Source organism: Nyctereutes procyonoides, unplaced genomic scaffold (genome assembly GCF_905146905.1).
Source record: "Nyctereutes procyonoides isolate TBG_1078 unplaced genomic scaffold, NYPRO_anot_genome, whole genome shotgun sequence".
NCBI classification, from domain to species: Eukaryota; Metazoa; Chordata; class Mammalia; order Carnivora; family Canidae; genus Nyctereutes; species Nyctereutes procyonoides.
In genome coordinates, this window is record NW_026575137.1 from 10,353,151 (window position 1) to 10,377,944 (window position 24,794).

Genomic DNA, 24,794 nt, shown 5'->3' on the forward strand with positions numbered 1-24,794 from the left:
CTCCTGAGCCCTCCCTGGGTGGAGAGATTTTGGGGCAACGGGGCCCTTCGGGGAGTGGAAGCTAGGAGCTGGGGCCCGGGAGCCCTGCTTCCCACCAAAGCCAGTCTCAGCAACTAGGGGGCAGACTTGCAGCAGCCCTAGAGAATGCTTCCAGAAATGGAGAAGCTGGAGGCAAAATTAGGCATCTGGCCAATAAAAAGAGGCGAGAAGAGGTATAGGCCAGAAAAGGCACAGGAAATATGGGCTCAGCAGAGCTGATAGACAAGAATGAGGGTGTGGACAGGCCAGGAGCGTGACGCTACTGAAAACTGCTGAGATGCAGGGTGAGGAAGGCTGCCCGGCCCCCCAGAACCTGACCTTGCCTCTGACAAGAGTACCTGGGGTGCAGCTACGGCAAAGAAGAACCTGTAAGCCCCGGTGTTCAAACATTGATGAAGGTTGGGGGTGCGGGGGGTAGAATCAACTGGGGAAGAACAGATTTCTGAGGGAACCTCCCAGGAAAGTTGGAGGGGATCCAGAAGCAAGTACAGACAGAAAATGGGGGTGGCCTAATAAAAATAGAGGTATGACTTTGCAGGGGAGTGGTGAAGAAATTCTCCCCGGTCAGTGAATGGATGATCAGGATCTTACCAGCTTGCTTTTTTTCCTGATCTTAAAGCTTTGATCCCAATTAAAATGTAATGCCCAAGACAAATGAAATGCTTGGGGTACTTGCCAGTCATGTATATTACCGTGTGAATAAGTGATTTATTAGGCAAATGTTCATTGAACATCTACTTTGGTGGAGCTAGAGCTTGCATTCCAGCGGGGCCGGGCCCACGACACACAAGTAAACACGGAAATCAAAATTTCAGGTAGTGAAAGGGCAATGGGAGCAAAGGAGTCAGGAAACAACAAAGAGAAAGGCTGGGTGGGTTGAGAGTCCTCAGGAAAGTGTGTCAGGGTAAAGGAGTCCGCAGGGCAAAGGTCTGTGGGAAGAACCTTCCAAATAGAGGGGACAGCGGTACGAGGGTTCAGGACCGTGTCGTTTCGACTTTGTAAGTTCCAGAATCAGGAGTTGGATGTTACCCTATTTGCAGTGAGAGGTCAATAGAGAGGTTAAAAGAGGAGAGTTGTCTGACCTCATTTACATTCTTAAAAATGCTCAGTAGAGCATCAGCTTTAGGGAGGGAAGAGTGGAAGCAGAGAGACCAATTAGGGAGCGATTGCAATCACTTTTTTTTTTTTTAAGATTTTTTTTATTTATTCATTTGAGGGAAAGAGAGCAAGCACAAGCAGTGGGAAAGGAGAGGGAGAGGGAGAAGCAGCCTCCCAGCAGGGAGCCCAGCCTGGAGCTGACCCCAGGACCTGGAGATCACGACCTGAGCCAAAGGCCCCGCTCAACCAGCTGAGCACCCCCAGGCGCCCCAGCTGCCGTCACGTCTGATAAGAGAGAGACCATCATCTGTGATGGTGGTCATAGAAGTTGCTGAGAGATGGCCAGAAGGGGTGAGATCCCAGAGGCGGCTTTGCAGGAGGATGCGGAGGTAAGCAGAGGCACAGGTGAGTGTTGGATGATTAGCTCCCTCGGCTGCGCATGGCAGGGCTGTAACCGAAAGGAGGGAGGCTGCAGAACCAGCTGGTGGCCTTGGGACTGGAGAGGTCCATTCTGGACATGTTAAGATTGGGATGCCTAGTAGAAAAAAAATGCATTAAAAAAAAGATTTTATTTATTTATTTATTCCAGAGAGACCCAGGGAGAGAGGCGGAGACCCAGGCAGAGGGAGAAGCAGGCTCCCTGCGGGGAGCCCGATGGGGGACTCAAACCTGGGACCCTGGGGTCACGCTTTGGGCTGAGGGCAAGGCTCCACTGTTGAGGCCCCCCACCCAGGCCCCCCTGGTAGATAGTCAATGGAGTAGGCAGTTCTGGAAGCAGGGGAGATGTGACTGGTCAATGCCGTTGCATTTGGGTGATACAGGTGCTGCCAGAGGGAGCACAACATATGAAGGGCGTTGAAAGCCATCTGCCAAGTAGGATCTTGTGGAGACAGAGTGTAGACCAGGCAGGGAGCCCAGCAGGAGCCCCAAGAAAGGGAACTGGAGGGGTGAGGCATGGGAGGGGAGCCTGCCAAGGAGCCCAGGAGGGAGCCGGCCCAGCTTTGCAGAAACCAAGAGCCGAGAAAGTATTTCAAGCCAGGAGAGGGTGTGGCCCAGGCCAAAGCCGCTGAGTAAGAGGGAGAAGGGACGGTGACCTTGACAGGGGTGGGTCCAGGGAGTGCAGCTGAAAACCCACCAGGCCCGAGCTTTTGGTAAAAAGGAAAACTTGTGTGAGGTCAGACCTTCTGGGAGAGAGAAAGACCCGGAGAGGTCAGAAAAGGTCTATCAGGGACACTAGAAATAGGAGGTTCCCAACCTGGGTGAACGTCACAGTCACCTAGGAACTTAAAAAATAAACACAAGTTTCCAGTCCCCTCCCAGATTTACTGAATTCCTAGCAGTGGGAATCGGAATACCTATGGGTGTAAATTATTATTATTTGTTTTATTGTCATTAGTTTTGAATTTAGTTTTTACTAATGGAATCTACATATTTTTTTTAGATTTTGGTTTCTGTTGAGGTATCATTGACATTGGAATCTATATTCTTAAAAAGCTCCTTCAGTAATTCTGATTTAGCTCATTAGTCTAGAAGGAGAGCTGGGCAGGAATAGTCCCACCAAAACAGAAGAAATACCTTCTCCTGGTTGGGGGGCGGTGTAGGAGGGTAGGTGTTAATAGACAGAACTTTTAAGTTTTATGTTTCTCTCCCCTAAATGTCTTTGTCAGCCTCTAGAGCTTGCTGTCACTTGTCTTCTGCTGAACTTCAATAGAACGCAAAACGGATGTTAACAAAAAAACTCAGAAACGGGCTTCCAGGCTTAGACACCCGGCTCTTTTTCACCGATGGGGATCGTGGCTGTGATCAGAGGAAATTCTTTCCTGCCCCAGTGGAATTTTATTTTTTATTTCTTTTTATTTTTATTTTATTATTATTTTTTGGAATTGAGTTTTGTACTGGATAGTGGAGTTTTTTTCAGCAATTTTGACAGTGTTGGGTAAATGGCACATGGACTTTTGGGTGCTCTGCCCTGAGAACAGGTTTGGGGATGCTGGAGGGGAGGGAGCCCTGAAAGCCTTCTGCACTCCTCCGTCCCCCTCCCGGCTCACTGAACTTCTCCCCATATCCTTCCTCCTCTCTCTCTCTCTCTCTCCCCCTAGCTCCCTCCCCACCCCACCACCTCTCTCCCTCTCTGCCCTGGTTATTAATATCCTCAAGGGAGCCCAGAAAGTTAAACCCAAGTCCCCCCTGGAGTTCAGCTGGCAGGAAGAAAATCCCGAAATGGGAGTAATTTGATACGTCTGGAAGCAGGGAAAACAAAATTTAAAATAGAAGCTTCCTTCCAAGAGGCAATTATAATAATGTCTTACGGCTTTACATCACTTGGCAGGCTGTAATGCGTTGTTAGGTTCATTACTTCATTTGATCTTTATATCAGTCCTGGGAGAAACTGTGCTCTTATCAACTTCCCGTGATTAAAAACATGAAACAACAACAAAACAGAACATAAAGAAACATAACAGACAAATACATGAAGGCTTAGAAGGGTAAAGACCATTCCCAAAGGTGCTTCGGGTAGGAAAGTACAGCCTTCTAAGCGACTTGTTCACATCCACGGAGCAAAAAAGCGCATGACTTCAGCAAGGAGAGGGACCAAACGATGGCTACTTGGCCCACTCGGGATGGCCCCCCCAGGGAATGGGGGGGGGAGTCAGCCCCTAAAGTTGACATAGTCTATGATCTCATTTACATAAAATTCTTGAAATGCCGAAGTCTTCAAGACCCCATGGTCCAGCGGTTGGGTATGGAAGGAGGTAGGGCAGGAGGGGGGTGGGTGCAGCTGTGACCCAAGGCATCTTGGTGGTGCCAGAATTGCTGAATATCTGCACTGTGACAGTGGAGACAGGACACTTCACGTGTGAAAAAGCACATAGATCCAAATGCACACACACGCACAAGTACAAGCAAAACGGGAGAAATCTAGGTAGATGGACTCCATCACCATCAACATCCCGGTTGTGATATTTTACTACAGTTTTGCAAAATGTTACCATTGGGAGAAACTAGGTAAAGGGTAGACAAGCTCTCTCTGTTTAATTTCTTACAACTGCATCTGAATCTATAATTATCTCAATAAAAACTCCATTTAAAAAAGTGAATGAGTCAGGGTGTGTCTCTGTTTCTTGCCTGCGCCTCATTCATCCTCCCCACGCGTGACGGAGCGATGGGCGACCTTATTCTTGGAATCCTCAGTTTGGTTCATCGCTCCTTGAGTGAGGGACTTGGAGACCAGGCTACATCCACATTTGACCCTGGTTATTAAACCAGGCGGGGCAACAGCTTCCCCAGAACGACCAAACTCCCAGCGCGTTTCCTACATTGAGAACCAAGGGGAACTTCTGTTCCATACCAAGCACTGCGACATCTTAATGGGCCTGAGCTGCTATTCCAAGGCGCACACCCCTGAGATTTCCCTGACTTTGGGGGCTCGGCTGCTTGCTGCGGGACAGTGTGAAGGGTAGAGAGGAGGGCTGGCCACAGAGCCCTAGATCTGTGGGGTGGGGCAACAGGGGTTGATGATGGGGGTGGTGATGCTGTCTCAGTGATTCCTCAGAGGCTGAGGCTGGGCCTCTCACCTCTACCCACACCAAGCCTCAGATTTTATTTATTTGCCTTTTCCTTCTCCTATTCTCTTCCTATCACTGAATTTTAGCTGTTTCTCTCTCTCCTGTGCCACCCCTGCTGTCTTTTCTGTCTCTTTTTCTTGACTTTTTCTTTTTTTTTTTCCTGTTTGGCTATATTTTTCTACCATGACAACATTTTAATTAATACACAGATTTTTTTTTAAAGATTTTATTCATTCATTCATGAGACACACACACACACACACACACACACACACACAGAGAGAGAGAGAGAGAGAGAGAGAGAGAGAGAGGCAGAGGGAGAAGCAGGCTCCATGCGGGGAGCCTGACATAGGCCTGGATCCCTGGACTCCAGGATCACGCCCTGGACCAAAGGCAAGCGCCAAACTCCTGAGCCACCCAGGGATCCCCTCAATATTACTTTCCTTAAAGTGGGAGCAGTAATGCCCAAGTTCTAGAGTGATTGGGAGGGTCACATGTAAACGTCTTGCACATTATAAATGCTCCGTAAACGATAGCTATTAAATTCTACTAGCGTAAGCCCAGGCCGCGGCTCTCCAGCCAGGGGCGCACTGGAATCACCTGGGGAGATCTAAAAGATCCCGGGGCCTGGGCTGGCTCCACCCCCAGAGACTCCGGTTTAATAGGTGCGAGGTGCAGTCTGGGCATGGGAGCGTACAGACCCTGCAGGTAAGTGTGGTTTGCGAGATGCCACAGCATCACCTGCAGGCTGTGTTACAACAGTCTCCTGGGCCCCATCCCCACTTGAGAGCTTAAATCTTGCAGACAACCTTCAGACTTGCCGGCTGGGCTGCCGTACTGAAAATAACATTTTTATCGACTCCCTATGATGTCCTAGACATTAACACTAACTGCCTTACAGGCAGTGTGTGTCCCTTCATCCCCACAACAACCCTATTATTTTTCATTTTACAGATGAAGAGTCTGAGGCTCAGAGCGTAAGTGACTTGTTCCAGGTCCCACAGCTGCTAAGTGGATGAGCCAGTTTGGGCTCCCAAGGGCATCCTCTGAGTCAAGACTCTCCAGGGTCTCTTCTCTTCCAAAAGCAACTGTTCTCCTGTCTTACAGAGACCTCCCGGCCTCTCGGCCAACATCAATCATCCTGCCTCCGTCCTCTGTCTGCAAGCCACGTGGAGGGTGGACACCTGAGAATTTGCTTTTCTAACAAATTCCCGAGGTGATGGGGATGCAGTTGGACTGGGGACCCAGGGCTTGAGAACCACTAACCTAGAAGAGGTGGGGAGGGGATGGAAAGGTGAAGGGGTGCTTGTCGTGACATCCCACATCCAGAGATCACAGTGGTTCTCAGGTGACTCCCAAATCCTTTGCTTCCAAGAGCAGCACGGGGTTCCGAGCTTGGGTTTCACGGCCTGATAAACGTGTTGGTCGCAGTGGCTGGGAGACGTGATTAAACGGCCCAGGATCTGGGAGGTGGGAGGTGGCCTGGGGAGGGCAACTGGCAGCTCTTGCAGCACGAAGCAGAAGGGCCGCCTTTGCCTCAAGACCCACCACATGAGGACCGAGTAGTCCCACCAGGAAACACGGGGGTCTTGCAAAGTCTTGCACAATGCTAGGCGGACAGTTGTGTCCTGGTCAAGGCCCACTCAGGGTCCCCCGCCCTGGCTCTCAGGTCCGCACGGTGGACACCGTGGGTGACTCTCACTATCCCTCCTGGAACGCTTGCAACTTCAAAGACATGGATGGGGAGCGCGAAGTTTGTCGGAAAGCCCTGAGCCACCCTGGATGTGCCCTGGTGGGCTCTCCCCCTGCCCAGGCCCCGGCAACTCCAAGGCCTCCGGGGTCTGGGGATGAGCTGGGCCGGAGGGGCGACCTAGGGGCGAGGTCGCAGGGGAGCGGGTGCGCTGCCGCCAGCACAGGGCGCCTGGGCCCATGGAGCTGAGCACCCACGGGGCTGGGAACAGTGAGGCCCTGCAGAATGTGACCCAGAGAATGGGGTGACAGGGGGACTGGCCAGCTGCAGGATTCTAACTCGCAACCACGGGGAGTTTAGAGAGATGGGTGGCCTTGCGGGCACAGATCATCAGTTTAGTCTGGAACACACAGAATTTCTCTCGTGTACAGGCCATAGCCGAGTGGGGACGCCACAGAGCCCAGGTGATTGACGAAAGGTGACCGGTAACAGCGCAGTGCCTCCCAAACCCTGTGGCCCAGCTCGTGGAGAGGTCCCCTGTTCTCCGACAAGGCAAGGCGTTAGCAGGTGACACGCGGGCCTAAGGCAGGTGGTGCGGCCTGGAGCCCGGCCTGGGCCAGAGGCTGCAGCCGTGCGTGGTGTGCTTGGATGGGGAGGCCCGGCTCGGCGGCCGGTGACAGGGTGGCCTCCGAGGACCCACGAGGACCACGCAGGCTGGGGCGGCCTGTCAGAGGGCGGGAGCAAGAGCCGGGCGGGCCTTCCCGTAGAAACCAGCCAGAAGGCAGTGACAAGGGGAGACCTCAGAGGAAGGAGCGGGACAGGGCCCTGGCCTTGACCCTTCATGGGTGACCTTGGCCAGGGTGAGTTCCGGAACGTCCGGGGACCCAAAGAGCAAGATCACTGCTAGGTCGAGAGAGGCACTGGGAAAGGAGGACGGTCAAGGTAGTGGCTAGAAGAGCCGGAAAAAGCTAAGGCTGGATCTCAAGGAGCACCAGGAAAAGGCTTCCTTAATGAGAGGGAAGGTTTGAAAATACAATTTTTTTAAAAAATACAATTAAAAAAAAAAAATATATATATATAGGGCATTTGAGTGACTCAGGGCTTGAGCATCGGCCTTCAGCTCAGGTTGTGACCCCCGGAGTCGTGGGATTGAGTCCCACGTCAGGCTCCCCGCAGGGACCCTGCTTCTCCCTCTGCCTGTGTCTCTGCCTCCCTCTCTCTCTCTGTGTGTGTGTGTGTGTGTGTGTCTCTCATGAATAAATAAATAAAATCTTAAAAAAATAAATAAAATAAAAAATAATAAAAAATATATACATGTATTTTTATATTTTATATATATATAATTTTAGTCATCTAATCTTTCGTATTTTGAAATCGCTTAAGTAAGCATGTGGGAAGGGTAACAATGTAATGAATGTCAGTGCATTCACCGCCCACCTGTGTCATATCTTAACGTTTTGCCACATTTTACACACATGTATGCTTTTTGTTAAAAAAAAAAAAAAACACATCATGCTTAAAGTTTCCGGTGGTGAATACTATCACCCGCCTTCTTGGAGTCCACTGAGATAATGATCTGATTTACCCCTAAGTGCAGTGGCCCTCTGCCTCTTGTGATGCCTGCGGTACAAACCTGCTTAGACAGGGTGGGGAGGGCTTGGTTGTGTCTGTGTAACAGAGTTGGGTTACACCCTCATTCAAAAACAGGATTAACCTGTACATTTTTTCCCTTCTGCTTATCCTCCTCAAGCTTTTAGAATTAAAACCACACAAGCCTCATATTGAGCCGAGGGAACAAACTTTCAGTTATAAGATGAATAATTTATAGCATGGTGACTATAGCAATAATAGACTATATACTTCAAATTTACTAAGCGTATATCTCTAGTGTTTTCACTACACAGAGGCACACACAATGAAAACCATAGTATCATTTCACAATGAATATGCATATCAAAACGTCATGCTGTACACCTTAAATTATAGTTTTTATTTTTCAGTCATACCTCAATAGAACTGGAAAAAATAAACATATTAATCTCATAAAATAAGCAACATTGTAAAACATATCCCTGTCTTTATTTTTTTTTAAAGATTTTATTTATTTATTCATGAGAGACACAGAGAGAGAGTCAGAGACCCAGGCAGAGGGAGAAGCAGGCTCCCTGCAGGGAGCCCGATGTGGGACTTGATGCCAGGACTCCAGGATCACGCCCTAGGTGGAAGGCGTGCTAAACCTCTGAGCTACCCAGGGATCCCCCAAGTTTTTCTCTAAATACTGACTTAATAGCATCTGATATGTATATTTTAATTTTTGTTATTTAGAAAACTGATGATGGGCTGCCTGGGTGGCTTAGTCGGTTAGGCCGACTAACATTTTATTTTGGCTCAGGCCATGATCTCAGGGTTGTGGAATTGAGCCCTGTGTAGCCTGCTCAAGGTTCTCTCTCCCCTCTCTCTCTGCCACTCCCTTACCCTGCTCAGGCTCACATGTGCTTTCTCTATATATAAATTAAAACATTAAAAAAGAAAAACCTGATGATATTGTGAGCGAATTTGCTTTTTAAAAAAACTTTTAAAGATTTTATTTACTTATTTGAGAGAAAGAGAGCATGAGCAGGAGGAGGGGGAGAGAGAGAGGGAGAAGGTCAAGCAGACTCCCCACTGAGTGGGGAGCCCAATGCAGGGCTTGATCCCAAGACACTAAGATCATGCATGACTTGAGCTGAAGTCAGATGCTTAGCCAATTGAGTCACCCAGGAACCCCAAAGATTTGCTTTATTTTATTTTATTTTATTTTATTTTATTTTATTTTACTTTAATTAATTAATTAATTTATTTATTTATTTATATTTTGAGAGAGAGAGAGAATGAGCAAGAAAGAGAGATAGAGCACACACAAGTGGTGTGGGGCTGGAGGGGCAGAGGGAGAGGGAGAGAGAGAATTCCAAGCAGACTCCATGCTCAATGTGGGGCTCCACACACAGCTCCATCTCTCAACCCTGAGATCACGACCTGAACTGAAATCAAGAGTTGGCTGGTGGCTTATCCAATTGAGCCACCCAGGCACCCCTGGATGTGCTTAATGACTTAGGTTTTATTTAAGAGTATGTGTGGGTTGGCTGGCTGGCTCAGTCAGTAGAGCATGAGATTCTTGAGCTCTTGGTCATGGGATCATGAGTTTGAGCCCCATTTGGGGGATAGAGATTACATTTTTTAAAAAGGGGGTTGAGGCACCTGGGTGACTCAGCAGTTGAGCATCTGTCTGTGGCTCAGGCCATGACCCCGGGGTCCTGGGATCGAGTCCCACATTGGGCTCCTGTGGGGAGCCTAATTCTCCCTCTGCCTGTGTCTCTGCCTCTCTCTCTCTCTGTGTGTCTCTCATGGATAAACAAAATCTTAAAAAAAAAAAAAAAAAAAAACTAAAAGGGATCCCTGGGTGGCTCAGCAGTTTAGCACCTGCCTTTGGCCCAGGGTGTGATCCTGGAGTCCCAGGATTGAGTCCCACATCAGGTTCCCTGCAAAAGCCTGCTTCTCCCTCTGCCTGTGTCTCCACCAATCTCTCTCTCTCTTTCTCATGAATAAATAAATAAAATCTTAAAAAAAAAAAACTAAAAGTCTTAAAAAAAGGTTAAGAGTGTATGTGTGGTACCACACACACACATATTCATGGATTTATTTTTAAAGATATTACATTAAGAATGCATTTAAAATCTTGTGTCCTTGTCAAAGAATGCCATATATAGAAATAATATCTTGGGATCCCTGGGTGGCACAGCGGTTTGGTGCCTGCCTTTGGCCCGGGGCGCGATCCTGGAGACCCGGGATCGAGTCCCACGTCGGGCTCCCGGTGCATGGAGCCTGCTTCTCCCTCTGCCTGTGTCTCTGCCTCTCTCTCTCTCTCTCTCTCTGTGACTATCATAAATAAATAAAAAAAAAATAAAAAAAGCACAGAATTTAAAAAAAAAGAATATCTTGAGGTATTAACTCTGTGTATCTTTGTCCTGTGATACAGGATCAAATTAGCTGAATTTTACAACTACCTTGGAGCAGAGTGTGTTCCCCAAATTCTTCCAGTAAGATCTTTTCGTGGGTAAAGTCTACCATGAATTTTCTAGTTTTATTATTTCCTTAATTGTTTTGGTATTATGGGAGTGACATATCAACTTTTCAAATATACTCTGACTGTTCTGGTTCCTCCTTATCTTTCACTCTGTTATATTTCAAAATGGGTTTGGTGGCTCTGTGACTTGGCTCTTCCAGGCAGTGGGAACAATGTGTACAAAGGAAAAGAAGTGCCAGACGACACACCAGTTGGGTTCCTACAAGTGCTTTGGTACGGCTGCAGGACAGAGTAAAGAAAGCAAACATGATGGCCAGGAGAAGGCGAGGAAAAGGAAACCAAGGCTTCTGAGACCCCAGTAAGATCAAAGAATAGTCGCATTAGGGGGAAAAGGGGCTCTAGAGGGTCTTGATTGAGAGGTTGCCCTTGGGAGCCCAAACCGGCTCTATCTACTTAGCAGCTGTGGGACCTGGAGCAAGTCCCTCAACCTCTCGGAGCCTCAGATTCCCCGTATGTAAAATGAAAAATAATCACATGGTGCTTGTGAGGACTAAATGAGGTATACTACCTATGAAGCAGCACAGTGTTCAGTACCTAATAGCTGGTCAACAAAAATAGTATTTTTATTAAGAGAGCTGAAAGCAAAAAAAAAAAAAAAAAGAGAGAGAGAGAGAGAGAGCTGGAAAGCTTGGAGGTCATCAGAAAGTTTTAAGATTTCAATGTAAAAAAAAAAAAAGATTTCAATGTAGAATTATTATTATTTTTTTTAAGTAAAGTCATTGTTTCCTAACTTTTTTTTGTAAGAAAACTTCCATATCGGGGCCCCTGGGTAGCTCAGCGGCTGAGCATCTGCCCTTGGCTCAGCTCATGACCCCGAGGTCCCAGGATCGAGTCCCACGTCGGGCTCCCTGCATGGAGCCTGCTTCTCCCTCTGCCTGTGTCTCTGCCTCTCTCTATGGGTCTCACACGAATAAATAAATAAAATCTTTAAAAAAAGAAGACTTCCATGTCATTACAGCACTTGCTCAGTCTAGCATGTATTTACAGTGTATTCTGATGATTTGTTTCCCTGGCAGAGACAAGGGGCCCAGAAGCTGGGGTGGGGCCTCATTCCTGTTTCTATTCTCCGCGCACCAGGCATTTGGTGACTCCCCTAACATTTGTCGAACTGATTTTGGAAATTATTCCCCAAGAGGCCAGTAGTTGAGGTAAATAGAAAGATCTCCAGGACAGCACTTTGGGTCGGGAACCACACACTTGGCTGGGATCCGATGGCCCTTCCCACTAATTTCGCACTTCCAGGTCTTACAGAGACGCGTTTCCCCAATGTCCCCTTCTGCTCCTGGTGGCTGCCAGTTTGTAAAATCGACAATAAGCACAGTGATAGCTTATCAACAGTTTGAAAGGAGGGGCCGCCTGGCTGGCTCAGTCCGAAGAGCGAGTGGTTCTTGATCCCGGGGTCATGAGCTCGAGCCCCACATTGGGCGTAGAGATTACCTATGTGAATCAGCTTTAAAAAAAAAAAAATGTAAAAGAACAAACAGAACAGTTCTCTGCTGCCTTATTTACACACAGGATGAGTGTGTGCCTCCTAAGAAGCCAGACCTTCGGTCTCCGTAAGAGGTAACAGGGAAAGCAACCAACCAGGGGGAAGGGGCGAGTTCCCCGTGCGGCCTACTGGCCCCTGAACCTGCAGGAGTTACCTACTCACCAGGTCTCACTTGTCTCACCTGCAAAATAATATATGTCCTACCTTTTTACCTTTTCATAGATTTGAGCATCAACAGGATGTGGCCTGCGAAGCCCCTGACTGCCCTGAAGCCCTGTCAAATGTGAGATAGCCCCCCCCCCCCGCCCCACTCCCTGGAACGGGGGTGGGGGGGTGGGGGGGTGGGGAGGGCAGTGGGTTAGGAGGCTGCCCTGGGCTCAGGTCATGATCTCGGGGACCTGGGACCCCGCTCACATTGGGCTATTGGGCTCCTGCTCAGTGGGGTGTCTGCTTCTCCCTCTCCCTCTCCCCAACCCTCCCCCCCCCCACTCATACTCTCTCTCTCTCTCTCAAATAAATCTTTTATAAAAGTTGTTACCAATAGTCCAATAGAATGACTCCACCCCGGGTCGCCTGGGTGGCTCAGTTGTTAAGCATCTGCCTTCCACTCAGGTCATGATCCCAGGAGCCTGGGATGGAGCTCTGGGTCAGCTCCCTGCTGCGGGGGGGAGCCCGCTTCTCCCTCTCCCTGTGCCCTTACCCCGACTTGTGTGCGCTCTCTCTCTCTTTCAATGAATAAATAAATAAAATCTTTTAAAAAAGAAAAGAAGGGCAGCCCGGGTGTCCCAGCAGTTTAGTGCTGCCTTCGGCTCAGGGTGTGATCCTGGAGTCCTGGGATCGAGTCCCACGTCGGGCTCCCTGCATGGAGCCTGCTTCTCCCTCTGCCTGTGTCTTTGCCTCTGTGTGTGTGTGTGTGTGTGTGTGTCTCATGAATAAATAAATAAATAAGATATTAAAAAAAGAAAAGAAAAGAAAAGAAAAGAAAAGAAAAGAAAAGAAAAGAAAAGAAAAGAAAAGAAAAAAAAGAAAAGAACGCTTTGACCCAGCACTGGCTACTGTGACCCATACTGAGCACACACTTTACTTACTCACTGCCATAGGCACGCCTGGCAAAAAGTAAGCACTTGATAAATATTTGCTGGATGAAGGAATGAAAGGAGGAAGGAAGGAAGTTGGGCAGGAGGCGCAAACAGTGGGTTTGGGCTTCAGAGCTGTGAGAGCGGGGCAGAGCAGCTGCGTGAGTGAGGCCTGATGGTCACCTTGGGCTTTCAGAGCAGGACCTCCAGAGTGGGAAGAGCTGTTGGTAGCAGCCGAGGAGGAAAATGTTTTCCTCCTCTATTTCCTTCTGATCTGAGCACCCTCCCTAGCAGGCTTTGAGGAGACTAATGGGGTAGGAAAAGGCATAGGGAACAACCAGATGAGACTGAAGAATTGGCCTTTGGTTTTAAGTATTTAATCTGTTTCTATAAACTTTGTTAATAAAAATAGTAAATCAAAAAAAGAAAGAAAGAGGGGCACCTGAGGGGGCTCAGGGGTTGAGCATCTGCTTTGGGTTCAGGGCGTGATCCTGGGGTCCGGGGATAGAGTCCCGTGTCGGGCTCCCTGCATGGAGCCTGCTTCTCCCTCTGCCTGTGTCTCTGCCTCTCTCTCTCTCTCTCTCTCTCTCTCTGTGTGTGTGTGTCTCTCATGAGTAAATAAATAAAATCTTAAAAAAAAAAAGAAAGAGAAAAAGAAGAAAAGGCATAGGGGAGGGAGGTTGTATCAGCATTTTGTCTGATAATACTTTCAGTTAGCAAAACACCATCAATTAACCAAAGTATTTAATGACATTTATTTATTTTTTTATTTTTGTTTTTTTATTTTTTTTATTTAATGACATTTACAAATAGCACACGTGGGGGATCCCTGGGTGGCTCAGTGGTTTAGCGCTGCCTGCAGCCCAGGACATGACCCCGAGGTCCGGGGATCGAGTCCCACATCGGGCTCCCTGCATGGGGCCTGCTTCTCCCTCTGCCTGTGTCTCTGCCTCTCTCTGTGTGTCTCTATGAAAAAATAAATAAAATCCTTAAAAAAATAAAATAAAATAAAAAATAAAAACGGCACACGCGTAGGAGGCAGTCCCACCCTTGCCCCCGTCCCTGCGCTGCTTCCTCTCCCGGGTCTCCTAGCCAGATGGGAACTGCAGGTTGCTCAAACCTGGTGCTTTTCCTTCTCCATGCCTCTGCTCAGCCACCAATAATCTTTCATTCCAACTGCTTGTCAAAGTCTTAAACTTCTTTCAAAGATCTCAACGAATGAATTATTGGATCAACAGGTACTTATTGTGTTCACTGAGTACCTACAATATGTAAGGCTGAAGGAAGGAAGTTCATAGTCTAATTCTAGGAGGAGAAATACATGTAAACACATAATTTTAAAGCTGTATGATAGGTTCTTTTTTATATAACGGCTTTATTGACATATAATTCACACACCATAAAATTCATCCTTTCACAGTAAACAGTTCAGTGGGTTTTAGTATCACAGAGTTATAAAACCAACATTGCTATCTAAATTTCATTGCCCACAAAAGAAACTCCATATTTTTTGCTTATAGGTGTTTTTTCCTTTTAAGATTTTTGAGATTTATTTATTCATGAAAGACAGAGAGGGAGAGGCAGAGACATAGGCAGAGGGAGAAGCAGGCTCCATGCAGGGAGCCCAACACAGGACTCGATCCCGGATGCTGGACCATGCCCTGAACCAAAGGCAGATATTCAACCACTGGGCCACCCAGGAGTCCCTAGGTTATTTTTTTTTTAACTCCATGTTTTTATTTTTTTATTTTTTTAAGGTTTTATTTATTTATTCATGAGAGACACAGAGACAGGCAGAGACACAGGCACGGGGGAAGCAGGCTCCATGAGGGAGCCCAATGCGGGGCTCGAACCCCGGGACCCCGGGGTCACAATCTGGGCTAAACCGCTGAGCCACCCAGGGATCCCCAAACTCCATATTTATTAACAGAAATTACACATTCCCGTCTCCTTCACAATCCCCGGGCAACCATTAATCTACCTTGTGTCTCTATGGATTCTGGACATTTCATATAAACCGAATCATATAATATGTGGCCTTTTGTGACTGGCTTCTTTCATTTAACGTAATGCTTTCACATTTTACCTAGGTTTGGCAAGTATCAGTGCTCCACCCCTTTTTACAGCTGAATAACATTCCAGAGCATGAATATACCACATTTCCTATGGTAAGCTCTATGACCCATTTTGAGTTAATTTTTCTGTAGTGAATGAAAGAGCTTTGCCTATGGCCATCCCATTGTTCCAGCACCATTTCTGAAAAGGCCATTCTTTCCCTATGGAATGATCTTAATACCCTTGTAAAAGATAAATTCACCATAAATTTAATTTTTAAAAGTTCTCAATTCTATCACTCTAGGTCTATCCATATACCAGTACCACACTGTTTTGATGACTATAGCTTTGTAGTAGGCTCTGAAATCAGGAAGTAAGAGGACTATCTACTTCTTCAGGATTGTTTTAACTATTATGGTTTGTTGGCTTTCTGGATGAATTCTAGAATCTGCCTGTCAGTTTCTCCAAGAAAAGGTTCCTGGGATTTTGACAGGGACTGAGTCCATAAATCAAGTTGAGGAGTACTGCCATTTAAACAATAGTAAGTCTGCCAATCCATGAATATGAAATGTCTTTCCATTATTTAAGACTTCTTTAATTTCTTTCAACAATGTGTTAGTTTTCAGCATATTAATCTTACACTTCTTCTGTTAATTCCTAATTATTCTTTGTGATATGATTGTAAATTGAATTGTTTTTAAGATTTTATTTACTTAAAAAAAAGATTTTATTTACTTACTTATTTTTAGATTGGGGGGAGGGCACAAGCCGCAGAGGGAGAGGGAGAAGGAGAGAATCCTAAGCAGACATCCCACCAAGTGTGGAGCCTGATACAGAGCTCCATCTCATGACCCCAAGATCCTGACTTGAGCTGAAACCCAAGAGTCAGAAGCTTAACCAGCTAAGCCACCCAGGCACTGCAAATCCAGTTGTTTTATATATAATTTTGGATTGTTCATTACTAATCACAGAAATACAATTGACTTTTGTATATTAATCTTGTATCCTTCAACCTTGCTGATAATTTTTAGTTCCAATTTTTTTTGGTAGATGCTTTAGGATTTTCTATGTATAATATCATATCATCTGTGAATAGTTTTATTTCTTCCTTTCTTCCAGGTGCCTTTTATTTTCTTGCCTAATCTCTTGGGCTAGAACTTCCACTATAGTGTTGAATAAAAATAGCAAGAATAGACATCCCTGTTTTGTTTCCAGTCTTTCATCACTAAGTATGAGTTTAGCTGGTGAGTCTTTTATAGATACTCTTTATCAGGTTGAGAAAGTTCCTTCTATCCCCAGTTTGTTTTGTTTTCATCATAAATAAGTGTTGGACTCTGCCAAACACCTTTTCCATGTTAATTGAGATGATCACGTGGTTCCAGTCCTTTAGTGTATTAACATGGTGTATTATACTGATTTTTTAAAAATGTCCTGCATTCCTGGGATAAATTCCACTTAGTCACAGTGTTAATCTGTTTAATCTATTTCTGGATTCAATTTTTTTTCTTTTTTTCTGATTCTATTTATTTATTTGACAGAGAGAGAACATAAGCAGGGGGAACAGCAGGCAGAGGGAGAGTGAGAAATAGGCTCCCAGATGAGCAGGGAGTCCAACGTGGGGCTCGATCCCAGAACCCTGGGATCATGACCTGAGCCAAAGGCAGATGCTTAACTGAGCCACCCAAGCTCCCCAGTTTGCTTTCTTTTCTTTCTTTTTTTTTTTAAAGTAGTCTCCACTATGGGTGGGGTTCAAACTCATGACCCCAAGATCAAGGCCTGAGCTGAGGCCAAGAGTCAGACGCTAGCTAAACTGATTGAGTCACCAAGGCAGCCCAATTTGCTTCATTTTCTATATCCATAAGGGATATTGGTCTGTAGTTTTCTTGTGATGTCTTTGTTTAGTTTTGGTACTGAGAATGAGTTGGGGAAGTGTTCCTTCCTCTTCTATTTGGAAGAGTTTTGAAGGATTAGTGTCAATTCTCCATTAAATATTTGGTACAATCACTAGCGAAGCCATCTGGGCTGATAGGTTCGTTAAATACTGTACATTAGTAAGTGTTGGGCTGTTGTGGGAGGTTAAAGAACCAAGTGACCGGTCCTGCCTCGAAGGGCAAGGAAGCTGGGAAAAGAAGAAACAGTAAGGGTTTAATATCAATGACTGATGTTGGGGGGAATGGAGAATGAGAGAAAAGGCTGGGAAGACAGGCTGGAGGTAGATGAGTCAGGACTCCGAATGCCTGATCTGAACTCTCAACAGACGAAATCTGCTGCTTCCTTCACATGGTGGTTGCTGCTACTATTTTGAGAACAGGGAAGGCAGGAAGGTTAGTTGAGGGCATCATGCCAAAGAAGAATAGAGCCACTGACCAGACCCTAGGAGGAATTTTGCTAGCCAACTGGCAGTCAATAAAGATAACACTTCAGCGTGAAGAATGTAGCTGAAGCCCATGTGTCCCACAAGGAAGAGAGGAAGTACAGCAAGTTGGAGGAGGTAATAAAGTAAGGATAGCCATATCGGTGACCCAGGGGTTTAGAAAAGCATTCCTGGGGGAGCCTCCGGGTGGCTCAAGTCCCATCTTGAAAGCCTATCATACTCTCAGAGTCATGTAAGCGTCCAACTATTGATTTCGGCTCAAGTCAGGATCTCAGGGTCATGAGGTCGAGCTCCACATCACCTCCGTGCTCACCAGGGAGTTTGCTGGAGTTCTCCCTCCCCCTCCCTCTGCTCTCTCTCTTTCTCAAATAAATCAATCAATCTATCTTAAGGGAAAAGAAAGAAAAGTATTCTTGGGGCACCTGGTGGGCCTAGTTGGTGGAGCATGCAACTCTTGATCTTGGGGTCATAAGTTTGAGCCCCATGTTGGAGATACAGGTTACTTAATTAAATAAAATCTTTTAAAAAGAAAAAGAAAAAAAAAACATTCCTGTATAGACCATCTGCTGTATCATTCTAACGTTTGCTCTGGGCCAAAGACACGCTCTTACGGGGTCGACACCACACCAGTCAGCTAAGCTGTCATCACATTTCCAGCTCCTGAACAGCAGAGATCATGTCCTCTTTATCTGAATCTTCTACAGAGAGGTTTACCAACATCAAAAGAATGCCTCCATTCAAATTTCTTTGGACAGTTTTAAATTAAGAATGCCTCATCCATGGGACGCCTGGGTGGCTCCGTGGTTGAGCGTCTGCCTTGGGCTCAGGGTGTGATCCTGAGGTCCAGGGATCGAGTCCTGCATTGGGCTCCCTGTGAGGAGCCTGCTTCTCCCTCTGCCTGTGTCTCTGCCTCTGTTTCTCATGAATAAATAAATAAAATCTTTTTTTTATTTATTCATGAGAAACATCCAGAGAGAGGGAGAAACGGAGGCATAGGCAGAGGGAGAAGCAGGCTCTATGCAGGGAACCTGACGTGGGACTCGATCCCCAGGACTCCAGCATCACACTCTGAGCTGGAAGGCAGATGCTTAACCGCTGAGCCACCCAGGTGTCCCAATAAATAAAATATTAAAAAAAAAAAAAGAAAAAAAGAAAAAGAATGGCTCATCCAAATTCCACCCCCACCTGCTGCCTCCATACCAAAACTCTTCTAAATTCTCAGTGTGGTAGGCAGTAGCTATGGAATCAGACCCCGGGATAGCGAGAAGTGCACCAGCCTCAGCGGTGGACACTCAAGTCTTCTGAATTCTACCCTGTACGGTGCAGTGAGGAAGAGCTCTCGACAAAGATGTCTTTTCCCTACCAAAACCTTGACAAGAGAGGTCATTTGCACCAGAACCAACTACACAGACATCTCTGCGTCCCATCTTGAAAGCCTGTCGTACTCTCAGAGGGCACACACTTTCTGGGTAGTCATGGACACAACCGGGAAAGAGCACTGGGCCAGGAGCCAGGAGCCCTGAGCCCTGACTGCAGCCCTGCTGCTAATTAGCCAGGGCACCGTGGTTGGGCAAGTCACTTCTTCCCTTGGCCGCTTGTGAAAAGAAGGAGTTGGAGTAAAATTGACAAGAGTCGCTACCAAATATGAAAATAATAAGCTTTGATGACATTCAAAGCTTATTTTGACTACCATGTTATTTAGAACTGCTGTAGAAGGTTATAGCCATAATCGGTCTCAAGTGCACTTTATAATCCGTGGTTCTCTTGTAGGCTGAGGTATGAAATGCAGGTTGTTTGATCAAATGTAAGGTGTGACGTTACTGAAATCATTAAATCCGCTTACTCTGGCTTTGCTTTTGTGACTTGCTCTTGGTCACGTGTATGTGTTGCAACTTTCACCCGTAGATGATGGGTTTTACTCTGCGACAGTCTGTACTATTTTAGTTTATTAATCAGTAGAGTATAACCGTGGTTCATGTGAAGTAAAGCGTGCTGCCTAAATGCGGTCTCTGGAGTCAGACTCCCTAGGTATAAAGCCCAGCTCTAGACCTCCCATGCCTCCCAACGCTGTTTTCACCAGGTTATTCTTAACCTTTGGTTTCATCACTTGTAAAGCAGGGGTTAAAAAAAAAACAAAACAACAAAACAAACAGTACTTTTACCTCATTGCATTGTTGTGAAAATCATGAGATAACCCATGTAGTGTCAACTTAATAGATAAAAGCAATTGTATTGTTGTTATGTATGTTTATAAAGAGAAAGATCTCTTTTCTGTTCTCTTTCCCACCAACCCGATGGACCACTCCTTTATAGGAAGTGCTAATTTTTTTTGTGTTGCTTTTCAGAATGATGATCTGATTCAAAATATTGTTTGCAGAAATGGATGCTGGTTTATTTTATTTTTTTAATATTTTATTTATTCATGAGAGAGAGAGAGAGGCAGAGACAGAGGGAGAAGCAGGCTCCATCCAAGGAGCCCCATGTGGGACTCGATCCCGGGACTCCAGGATCACACCCTGGGCCAAAGGCGGCACTAAACCACTGAGCCACCTAGGGGTCCCTGGATGCTGGTTTAAATAGACTCTAAAGCAGGGATACAGATCTGAAGAAAGGAATGGCCTACTACTGGGAACAGTTCTCCTGTTTTGGAAATGTTATTCTTCCTCCAAGGTCAGCATAACTGATGGCTACCATCACCAAACCTCTTTCCCACGTTCTAAGCAGAAGCAAGTTCTACTGGTTGTTAAAGTTCACACAGGGGTGATTGGTTGGCTCAGTCGGAAAAGCACGTGACTCCTGATCTTGGGGTCGCAGGTTTGAGTCCCACATTGGATGAAGAGGTTACTGCAAAAAATAAACTTAAAAAACAAAGTGCATGTAAAGAGAACAGTTTAATAAATAGGAATAAAAAGCAGCCATAAAGCAACCACTAATTGAGAGTTTGAATCTTAAGAAAAGAAAGCTGTTGCCTATTTGAACTAGATAATACAGGGCAGCATTTTAAGTATAGAGGCTCTAGTGGTAATCACTGTGGACTTGACTCTGCCAAGCATCGTAGATGAATTTGAGATTTCAGCTGAAGATTATATAACTTATTCCGTACTTCCAATTCCATTTGAAAAGAGAAGCAACAACATCGAAATAGGCTTGGACCTTTCTGAGTCATTGGCCACGCAGGTCGGGGCAGCCTTAGCTGGTGGTTCTGCACTGAGATGTTTCAAAGCTTTATTAAAAATGTTTGAATCCCCATGAAGCCTCACTATACCCAAGTTTACCAGATTTGGGTAGGAATGGGCTTCATGGTTTATAAAATCAGGAGTGCTGATAAAAAAAAAAAAAAGTAAAGCTTTGAAAGTTTCGAGTCCTGTACCTGTGCAGGGTCATCTCTAACCAGCTCTGTGTGGTGTGCACACCGGATGGAAGTAAGTCTGGCTGTACATCTCAGCAAGATCTGTTGGATAGGAACATGGAGCATCGCCGGTCACTTGCAGAAGTGTCTCCTGTGTGGCATGAATAAATGTCCCTGTGAGATGCACTTTCACAAAAGAAAAAAGATTGAGGTAGGCAATGTTATTAGTAAATGCATGTTAGTTGCAAATGAGATTACAAGAGTAGAAAATAGCTGAAAGTGGGTAAGGTGCCTTTGGGAAGCAGGAGTCAGAATTCAGGGGAAAGATAGAGAACTGTCATTTTTTTATCATAAATGATGTAGAATGATTAGACTTATGACATAGTTGTGTTACTTTAAATATATATTAATTTTATTTTTATTTAAGATTTTATTTATTTATTCATGAGAGACGGGGGGTGGGGTGCAGAGACACAGGCAGAGGGAAAAGCAGGCTCCATGCAGGAAGCCCGATGTGGGACTCGATCCCGGGTCCCCAGGATCACACCCTGGGCTGAAGGCGGCACTAAACTGCTGAGCCACCCAGGCTGCCCTTAATTTTATTTTTTAAAGATTTATTTGAGGTGGAGGGAGAGAGCATGTGCACAAGTGTGAGTGGGGGAGAGGCAGAGGGAGAGGATCTCAAGCAGACTCCCTACTGAGCATGGAGCCCAATCCCGACTCATGAGATCTGACCTGAGCTGAAATCACGAGTTGGTGACCCAACTGACTGAGCCACACAGGCACTCCAATAAATATTAATTTAAAAAACACAAGGGAGTCTTAGGAAAATCAATTTGTTGATAATTTCTGGAAGGGATCAAGTCAGTGGCTTGATTTTTCTGTGTGCTTCCCTGACATGCGAGTCAGTAACGTCCTCCATAAATGTTTCAGCCTGCCTCAGCGGTGTCTTTATGGTAAGCTAACTAAGGTCAGATGGCTAGGGCCCTTGTGGTCGGCTGAAGAGACCCCCTCCCCACCAGGAGATCGCTTTTGAGTATTAAACTTCCTGGTTCTTAGGTTTGTTTTAAGGAAGACACTTCTTTATTTATTTCTTCTCCCCTTAAAGCCTCTGAAGTATACATTGTCATTATTCCCATTTTGACAGGTGAAAAACTGAATCCTTGTGAAGCTAAGGGACACATTCAAGGCCATGAGGTGGCAAATGGCAGGGCCGATTTATAAACCTATACTTTTCCCATACAGACCATCTATAATAATTGCTATAATAAAGGTTCAGACTAGTAATTTGTTTAAATATGTGATGCACAGAATAATTCACAGAAAATTATACTGTATTTAGTTATCTTGACCATCACTCCCCCTTACCTTCAGAGAGGTTGGATTTGTCCAGGAGTATGAAATGTGAACTCCTTTACAACTGCATCTAAAACAAATAACTAAAAAATATCAATGGCTAATGGTAGCCTTAGAACACGGGCTTTTATGTTGGTCTTTAAAAAACTGAGATATGATTCACATTCACCCCTCTCAAGTATATGCTTCACCTTTTCAAGTGTACAAGTCAGTGGTTTTAGTATGTTCACCACCAAACAATACCACTCTAATCAAGAACATTTGATTCATTTTTTTTTACTATTACGAAAGTTGAATCAACAAAAAAGTTCAATATGAAAATGCACATGACCTGGTTTTTAAATTGTAGTAAAACAGGTGCTACAGAGGGGTGACACGTGGAAGCAGTTGATTTCTTCCAGGGAACACACCGTTGTTTATATTTCTTCCAAGGCTTCTAACACAATACTATTTCCTGGAGTTACCACCATTCCAATATTGTTGTTGCCATGAGTTGCCATCTCCATACCTTCATCCATAACAAGTTTTTTTTTTTTAAGATTTTATTTATTTATTCATGAGAGAGAGAGAGACAGACAGACAGACAGGCAGAGGGAGAAGCAGGCTCCATGCAGGGAGCCCGATGGGGGACTGGATCCCGGGACTCCAGGATCACGCCCTGGCTCAAAGGCAGGCGCCAAACTGCTGAGCCACCCAGGGATCCCCCATCACAAGTTCTATAAAGGGATCGAACCCCCACACTATTCCTAAGACATGACTGCCACCGTTTAATTTCAATGACAATTTCTTGTCCATAAATTTTTTTCAACTCAGGAGGGTGAGCTTTGCTCATGGTGTCTATTCAGTGAGCTCAAAGATCCATACTTTGATTCACTTTTTTTTTTTAAGATTTTATTCATTTATTCATGAGAGACACCGAGAGAGGCAGAGACACAGGCAGGCTCCCTGCAGGGAGCCGGATGGGGGACTCGACCCCGGGACTCCAGGATCACACCATGAACCCGCACTTGGCGAGAAATCTGCTTCTCCTCCTATGTGTGCTCTTTCTTTCATTAATAAATAAATAAAATCTTAAAAAAAGAAACATAGAGAAACTACTGTGTCAGTGGCTAGACACATCTGAATTTTGCCCAGTTTAAGAGCTGCGCTCTAAAAGTGATAAAAGAGGGGTGCCTGAGTGGCTGTCTGTTAAGCATCTGCTCTTGGCTCAGGTCAGGATCCCAGGGTCCTGGGATGAGCTATATATTGGGTTCCCTGCTCAGTGGGGAGCCTGCTTCTCCTTTTCCCTCTGCCTCTCCCCCTATTCCTGCTCTCTCTCTCTCAAATGAATAAATTTAAAAAATTTTATTAAAAGTGATAAAAGGAAAAGGGTCCAAGGAGTGTAAGGAAAATAATTAAAGGGATGCCTGGGTGGCTCACTGGTTAAGCGGCTGGCTTCGGCTCAGGGGAGGATCCTGGGGTCCCCCAGGGAGCCTGCCCCAGGGATCCTGGGGTCCCTCCCTCTGCCTGTGTCTCTGCCTCTCTCTGTCTCTCACGAATAAATAAAACCTTTAGGGATCCCTGGGTGGCACAGTGGTTTGGCGCCTGCCTTTGGCCCAGGGCGCGATCCTGGAGACCTGGGATCGAATCCCACGTCGGGCTCCCGGTGCATGGAGCCTGCTTCTCCCTCTGCCTGTGTCTCTGCCTCTCTCTATCTGTGTGTGACTATCATAAATAAACAAAAATTAAAAAAAATAAAAATAAAAATAAAACCTTTAAAAAAAGGAAAAGAATTAAATTCAAGGGCTTGCAGTGATTTAGTCTAAGAAAGTCATTTAAAAACACCCTTAAATGACTTGGGATTGTTATACAAAAAATTCGATGACCTTTATTTCCTTTTTTCCCTAAGGAAAAGACAAAGAAAATGGATTCATTCTACAGGAAGAAGGGATTAGCTTAGCATAGAAAGTTGTCAGAAAGAGGCTTGTTAAACATCAAATGGTGGTGGCAGCAAAAAGTTCTCTAAAATTTTTTTTAAAAGGCTTTAAAAGTTTCAAGGAATAGTATAAAAAAATTCCTTCACTCAGGTTCACCAATGTTAACATTTTGCCAGATTTGCTTTATCATTTTCTGTCTCATCTAGATATACATATAAACCATATATATGGAATCATTTGAGTAAAATTATATACATTATTCCTCCTCCCTAAAGAGTGGGGATTTCCTAACACAGAAAATATTCTGCCAAACCATGGTAATATAAATATCAGGAAATTAACAGATACAATTTCATTTTATTGTACAGACCTTACTCAAAATTTTCCTGTTATTGCAATAATGTCCATTAAAGCAAAAAGAATTTTTTTTTTTTTTTTGCCCAGTCCAGGATCGCTGTGGCACATAGTTGTCATGTCTCATAAATTCCTTTCATATAGTTCTTCAGGTACCTGGGTGGCTGAGGCAGGTAAGAGTGTGCCTTCGGCTCAGGTGTGATCCTGGGGTCCTGGATGGAGTCCTGCATGGGGCTCCGGGCTCTGGGAGGGGTCTGCTTCTCTTTCTATCCCCCCCCCCCCAATGATCTCTCTCATGCTCTCTCCCCT

At 45.5% G+C, this 24,794-nt stretch overlaps 2 long non-coding RNA genes across 3 annotated transcripts; one reads left to right on the forward strand and one right to left on the reverse strand.

The window, feature by feature from the left end:
• Positions 1-289: 289 nt before the first annotated feature.
• Positions 290-4,222, forward strand: LOC129495724 (uncharacterized). Of its 2 annotated transcripts, none has more exons than XR_008661601.1 (3): positions 290-407; positions 1,256-1,542; positions 2,805-4,222. It is a non-coding gene; the product is annotated as an uncharacterized LOC129495724 (long non-coding RNA). The 2 variants fall into 2 exon arrangements; XR_008661600.1 differs by having other exon boundaries at positions 1,256-1,526.
• A 15,703-nt stretch (positions 4,223-19,925) lies between these two features.
• On the reverse strand, positions 19,926-23,061 carry LOC129495717 (uncharacterized). Its single transcript, XR_008661597.1, has 3 exons — positions 22,228-23,061; positions 20,881-21,010; positions 19,926-20,368 (listed from the first exon to the last, which is right to left on the reverse strand). It is a non-coding gene; the product is annotated as an uncharacterized LOC129495717 (long non-coding RNA).
• Positions 23,062-24,794: the final 1,733 nt, after the last annotated feature.